Here is a 7,048-nt window from a genome sequence, read left to right on the forward strand (position 1 = left end):
AGCACAACCGACCCCATGTGCTGGTAAGTGTCTGGCCTAACCCCGGCAAAGTAGTGACGAGGCTAGGACCAGACTACTAAATAAACCTGTGCAGTTATATAATATGCAGCAGAAAATAGAACAGGAATAAACAAGTAAAGATGGGAGGGAGTACATGTTGTTGGGGAACATCAGTAACAACAGTAAATTAAAAGAAAAGCATAAGAACAATTTAGAATTTACAGCAAAATAATAAGGAACTCGTAACCAATCTATGAACACTTTGTATTATCAATTGTTGCGGTGCGCAACTCGATCCCAAAACATAATAACTCTGTTGCGGCATGCAACCCGATCCATATCATTTATCACTGTTGCAGCATGCAACTCGATCCAATTATATTTTTGTTGCAGCATGCAACCCGATCCAAATATAATATTGTTGTGGCATGCAACCCGATCCAAATATAATATTGTTGCGGCGTGCAACCCGATCCAAATTTATTATTGTTGGGGCGTGCAACCCGATCCACATATACAGTTCAACACTAATCACAACAAGAGTCCCGGAAAGGGATCAATAAAGAAACAACACTATCCCGGCAAGGGAATTGACGGTATAAGTAAATACGTCCCAGCAAGGGAAAATCAGCTATAACCAAACTTGTTCCAACATCTAACTACCTCAACTAGCACCAATACTCAATCATAAGTAATTTTCACGAGGATAATCATAATCCTTGTTCAACTCGGAGAATCAACAACTTAGGCATTCGTAGTATTTATTCAGAACACAACAATTTCAATTTAAGACTCACGGTCATGCTTGACACCAACGTATAGATACTCGTCACCATGCCTATACGTCGTACTCAACAAGTAACATGTAGCAAATAGGACTCAACTCCTAATCCCTCAAGCTAAGGTTAGACCAAACACTTACCTCGAACTTCCACGGCCAATTCAAGCTTCAAACACCACTTTTCCTTTTGAATTTGGCTCCAAGTCAATTGTATCTAGACATAATCGACTTAATAACATCAATAAATGCTAAACAATCCTATTCCATTGCTTAATTATAGGTTTTCTATCATTTTCCCAGTAAAAAATCGACCCCGGGCCTGCTTGGTCAAAACATGAGGTTCGGACCAAAACCCAATCACCCACAAGTCTGAATATGTAATTAGTTCCAAAATCTGATCCCAAAACGAGGTCTAAATCCCAATTATGCAAAAAGCCCTAACTCTATCCAAATCCCTAATTTTCTACCCTTAAGAATATGATTTTAGGCCTAGAAATCTAATAGGTGTTAATGGAAATTGAAGAAAATGAGTCTAAGATTACATACCTATGAATTTGTGGTGAAGTTCTCGTTCAAAAATCAGCCAATTTGGAGTTTGGATGAAAAAGTTATGAAATTTTGGTTAAATCCCGTTTTGGCTTCTGTTTTAAAATCACTGGACAGACCTTCATCGCGTTCGCGATGGGTCTGTCGCATTCGCGATGGGTTAGGCCAATTAACCATCGCATTTGCGATCACAAGCTCACGTTCACGGAGCTTTGACTCCTTGAGCCTTCGCGTTTGCGGGCCAGTGGCCGCGTTCGCGTAGAACAAAAATGTGAATCCCTCCCCCAGGCCATTAGCCTACGCATTCGCGAAGGGTACTCCCCCACAGCCTCGCGTTCGCGTCCCAATCTCTACGTTCGCGAAGAATAAACTGGCACTTGAGGAAATTGCCTTACGCGTTCGCGAGTGGGACCACTCGAACGCGAAGAACAAAACCTCTGTGCACTGAGACAGCAAAAACCTGCAACTTTTTTCCAAGTTCAAAACCTTCTGAAACCCATCCGAAACTCACCCGAGCCCTCGGGGCTCCAAACCAAACATGCGTACTAACTCAAAAACATCATATAAACTTATCTGTGCGATCAAATCACCAAAATAACCTCTTAAATAACGAATTTAGTATAGAAATCTAAGAAAATCTCAAAACTTTCAAAGTATGAATTTTTCATAACTACGGGTCTGAATTACCTCAAATGACTTCCATTTCTTACCAATTTTCACAGACTTATCTTAAATCACGTATAAGACCTGTACCGAGCTCCAGAACCAAAATACGGGCCCGATACCGTCGAGTTTTAAACATATTTCATTTCCAAAACTCATAAATAATTCTAGAAAACAATTTTCTTTAAAAATTCATTTCTCGGGATTGGGACCTCGGAATTTGATTCTGGGCATACACCCAAGTCCCATATTTTCCTACGGACCCTCCAGGATCGTCAAATTACGGGTCCGGGTCCGTTTACCTAAAATATTGACCGAAGTCAACTTAAATCCATTTTACAGTAAAAATTCATCATTTTTCACAGATTTTCACATAATGGCTTTCCGGATACGTGCCCGAACTGTGCATGCAAATTGAGGTAATGCCGAAAGAGGTTTTTAATGCCTCAAAACACAGAATTCATTTTAAAACAAGTGATGACCTTTTGGGTCATCACATTCTCCACCTTTAAAACAACTGTTCAGCCTCGAACGGACATAGGAAGGAAGTACTTGAGTCGGGGAAAAGATGGGGATAATGGCTCCACATATCGGACTCGGACTCCCAGGTCGATGCCTCAGCAGGCTGACCTCTCCACTAAACATGAACAGAAGGAAAACTCTGCGATCTCAACTGACGAACCTGCCGGTCTAGAATAGCTACCGGCTCTTCCTCATAATACAAGTCCTTATCCAACTGGACAGTGCTGAAATCTAACACGTGGGATGGATTGCCATGATATTTCTGAAGCATGGACACATGAAACACTGGATGCACTGCTGATAAGCTCGGTGGCAATGCAAGTCTATAAGCCACCTCTCCCACTCGATCAAGAATCTCAAACGGGCCAATGAACCTAGGGGTAAGCTTGTCCTTCTTCCCAAATCTCATCACACCCTTTATAGGCGATACCCGAAGCAATACTCGCTCATCGACCATAAATGCCAAATCTCAAACCTTACGGTCGGCATAACTCTTTTTCCTGGACTGAGCTGTACGAAGCCTATCCTGAATGATCCTAACCTTGTCCAAGGCATCTTGTACTAGATCCGTACCCAATAATCGAGCCTCTCCTGGCTCGAACCATCCAATCTGCAACCGACACCGCCTACCATACAAAGCCTCATAAGGAGCTATAATACTCGACTGGTAGTTATTGTTGTAGGCAAACTCTGCTAAAGGCAAAAACTGATCCCACGAGCCTCCAAAGTCAATGACACAAGCTCGGAGCATATCCTCCAAAATCTAAATAGTCCGCTCGAACTGCCCGTCTGTCTGAGGAGGAAATGCTATGCTCAACTCAACCCGTGTGCCCAAATCTCGCTGAACCGCTCTCCAAAAATGTGAGGTAAACTGCGTACCTCGATCCAAAATAATAGACTCGAGCACACCATGAAGACGAACTATCTCTCGGATATAGATCTCAGCTAACCTCTTGGAAGAATAGGAGACTGCCACATGAATGAAATGTGCTGACTTGGTCAGCCTATCAACAATAACCCATACTGCGTCGAACTTCCTCTGAGTCTGTGGGAGTCCAACAACAAAGTCCATAGTGATCCGCTCCCACTTCCACTCGGGAATCTCAATCCTCTGAAACAAACCACCAGGCATATGATGCTCGTACTTAACCTACTGACAGTTCAAACGCCGAGCCACATACGCAACGATATACTTCTTCATTCTTCTCCATCAATAATGCTGCCACAAATCCTGATACATCTTCGTGGCGCCCAGATAAATAGAGTACCGGGAACTATGGGCCTCCTCTAAAATCAACTCTCGAAGCCCATCCACATTAGGCACACAAACTCGACCTTACAATCTCAAAACTCCATCATTTCCTAAGGTAACCTGCTTGGCACCTTCGTGCTGCACTGTGTCTCTAAGGACGCACAAATGAGGATCATCATACTGCCAATCTCGGATACTCTCCAATAGAGAAGAACAAGCGACTGTGCAAGCTAACACACAGCTGGGCTCAGAAATATCCAGCCTCACGAACTGATTGGCCAAGGCATGAACATCCAAAGAAAGCGGTCTCTCACCGACTGGAATATAAGCAAGACTGCCTATACTGGCTGACTTCCTACTCAAAGCATCGGCCACTACATTGGCCTTTCCCGGATGATATAAGATGGTGATATCATAGTCCTTTAATAGCTCCAACTACCTCTTCTGCCTCAAATTTAGCTCCTTCTGCTTGAACAAATGTTGCAGACTCTTGTGATCCATGAACACCTCACATGCCATGCCATACAGATAATGCCTCCAAATCTTCAACGCGTGAACAATGGCTGCTAACTCCAAATCATGAACCGGATATTTCTTCTCATAAATCTTCAACTGTCGCGAAGCATAAGCAATGACCTTGCCATCCTGCATCAACACCGGACCAAGTCCAATACGAGATGCATCACAATAAACTGTATATGGCCCTAAACCTGTGAGCAAAACCAACACCGTTGTCGTAGTCAAAGTTATCTTGAGCTTCTAAAAGCTCGTCTCACACTCGTCCGACCACCTGAACTGGGCACCCTTCTGGGTCAACCTGGTTATCAGGGCTGCGATAGATGAAAACTGATCGAGGCCAACCCTGCACTACTATGGAGTAGCGAGAGAGGTCGAATCAGCTTTTACCCGATTAAGGTCGGGATCGATTTCCATAGGGAACTAGATAATGGAGTTGGGTGTCTATCTAAAGTGGGGTTGTGTATTTGCTCTTAATTGCACTTCTACACATTTTTGGTTTTTGATTATGATTCTAAGTTTATAAAACTACAACGCTTAATTAAACTAAAATAAGCTAAGGTTAAACTATTGCGAGTTGTTCAAATGATTAAAAGGCAGATGGGTAGTGACTTTCACCTAGGTAGTTAATTGACAGATTCTTGAGTCTAAAGCTAGATTGTCACATTTGGGGAGTATGATATAACCATTGTACGATTCTACTCACTCTATACCTCTCGGTAGTTCGAGTGATTTTGCCCGAATTGACTTTCTCAAGACCAATTGGGTATGCAAATTTGCACAAACAATCAAGGTTCAAGTCGTGTATTACTATCTCTAGGTTTAACCCTTTAATTGGGGCTATCAATCTCTTGAGTACGCCCCAATTCCTTGTTGGACTAATTTCATGGACTTAAGCTCTCTTTCTCAAGAAGAGCCAAAATCTACTAGGCATAAACTAGTGTTTGCAACCACTAATTCACAATTAAAACCCTAAATTAGCCCAAATATCAAACACCCATAGACAAGCAAGCATCAAAACACAAGGCCCATCAATTACCCACACTAGGGTTGAGCCACAACCCTAGATTATGGGTCTAGCTACTCATAATTAGAGAAGAAAACAAAGAAATAGATGAATAAAAACTCATATTAATTAATTGCTAAATTAAACTTGAAGATTCAATGTTGAAATGAAGCTAAAATTACTCAAAACAGATAAAAGAAGCGAAGTCACGAGCGCAGCTCAGTACAAAAAACTATCTGATGACCTAAAAATGGGAAAAGAATCTATTTATACTAGGCTAAAAATCTTGGACAAAAATACCCCTGCGGGGCTAGTGCGGACTGCACAAAATCAAGTGCGGCCGCACTAAGGCTCTTGACTTGAATATCCAGCTCTCTGAACTTGGGCAATGCGGACCGCACAAAATCGAGTGCGACCGCGATGGCTTCCATTGCGGTCCGCACAAAAAGGACCGCGGACCGCATTGATCTTCAACCTCCAAAACACCACCTCTCTAAACCTTGGCTCCGCGGACCGCACTAAATCGAGTGCGGCCGCAATGATCCCAATGCGGACTGCACAAAACCTCTTGTGGCCCATTGCTTTTTGGCCTAAATAACACCCTCTCTGAACTTCACTTGTGCGGACCGCACAGAATGGTGTGCGGCCGCACTGGCCCTGTTTGATTGAGCTTTGTCTTGTCTTGGTACTTGTGCAAGTTTCACACCTTTTTAACCTGATCTTTGACATCTTGTCACCTTATTGATCAAACCTGCAATCAAGCACAACTTGTGAGCCTTTGGAACTATTTTGTATACATTTCTAATCAAAACTTGAGCATGAAGGAGTGTAAAATGCATCATAATTCCTAGTTATCAACTCCCCCAAACTTAAGCTTTTGCTTGTCCTCAAGCAAACAAAATAACACCCACCCCTTAAGAGAAAATCCAAGAAAATTCAGTTGTCCTAAAGTGACCTCATCTAGCATCAATTGGGACTAACAATTGCCCTCAATACAAATGAATCATTAACAACATTTTACTCTTTTAGATACCATGGATTAAGTGTGACACAAGAGCATAAAGAGTTGACTCAACACATCAAAGAACTCTTTCTATTACTTTGGTCATTGTGGAACCCAAACTCACACATCCTCAAAATTCCCTAAGCAAACCTCACCTTTAGGATAGTGGCACTCAGAACGAGGTTAATGGAGACACACTCATATCTCTCAAGGAAAAGTCACAAATCTGGCTCTAAGTACCAGATGCTTGCCCCTTATGTGAGTCACCACTAATGTAAGCTTCATTCAACTCAAGATCATATAGGGCTTTTGTGGAGACATAGTGAATGCTTTTGGTTCAGGGTAGGAAATGTTTGGTCTAAGTAGGTTCCATCTTCCCTTAAGCACTTCTTGTTTCATTTTGGCACACATTCACTTGACTTTTTAAGTCATTTCACTTCTTTCTAAGGGATTAGAGAGACACACTATCACTCTTTCTTGTTCATTTCAAATTTGTTCTCCTTTTTCAACTTTCCACACCTTTCATTCTTTGCTTTTCTTGAATCCCTTTATTCATTTCTATATTGAACATTCTTTTTGTCTTTTTTCTTTTGTTTCTTTTTCATTGCCTTTTCCTTTCTTCATTTTATACCTTTTTTGCCGCTTTTTTTGCCATCCTCGTCTCTCCCCCAAACTTATGCTTTTGTTATGTGCTAAGGAAAGATCGGGTGCCAAGAGAGGATATCTTTTAGAATGGGTAAAGGCTTGTATTATGGTTCT

The sequence above is a fragment of the Nicotiana sylvestris genome, chromosome 10, assembly GCF_000393655.2.
Source record: "Nicotiana sylvestris chromosome 10, ASM39365v2, whole genome shotgun sequence".
NCBI classification, from domain to species: Eukaryota; Viridiplantae; Streptophyta; class Magnoliopsida; order Solanales; family Solanaceae; genus Nicotiana; species Nicotiana sylvestris.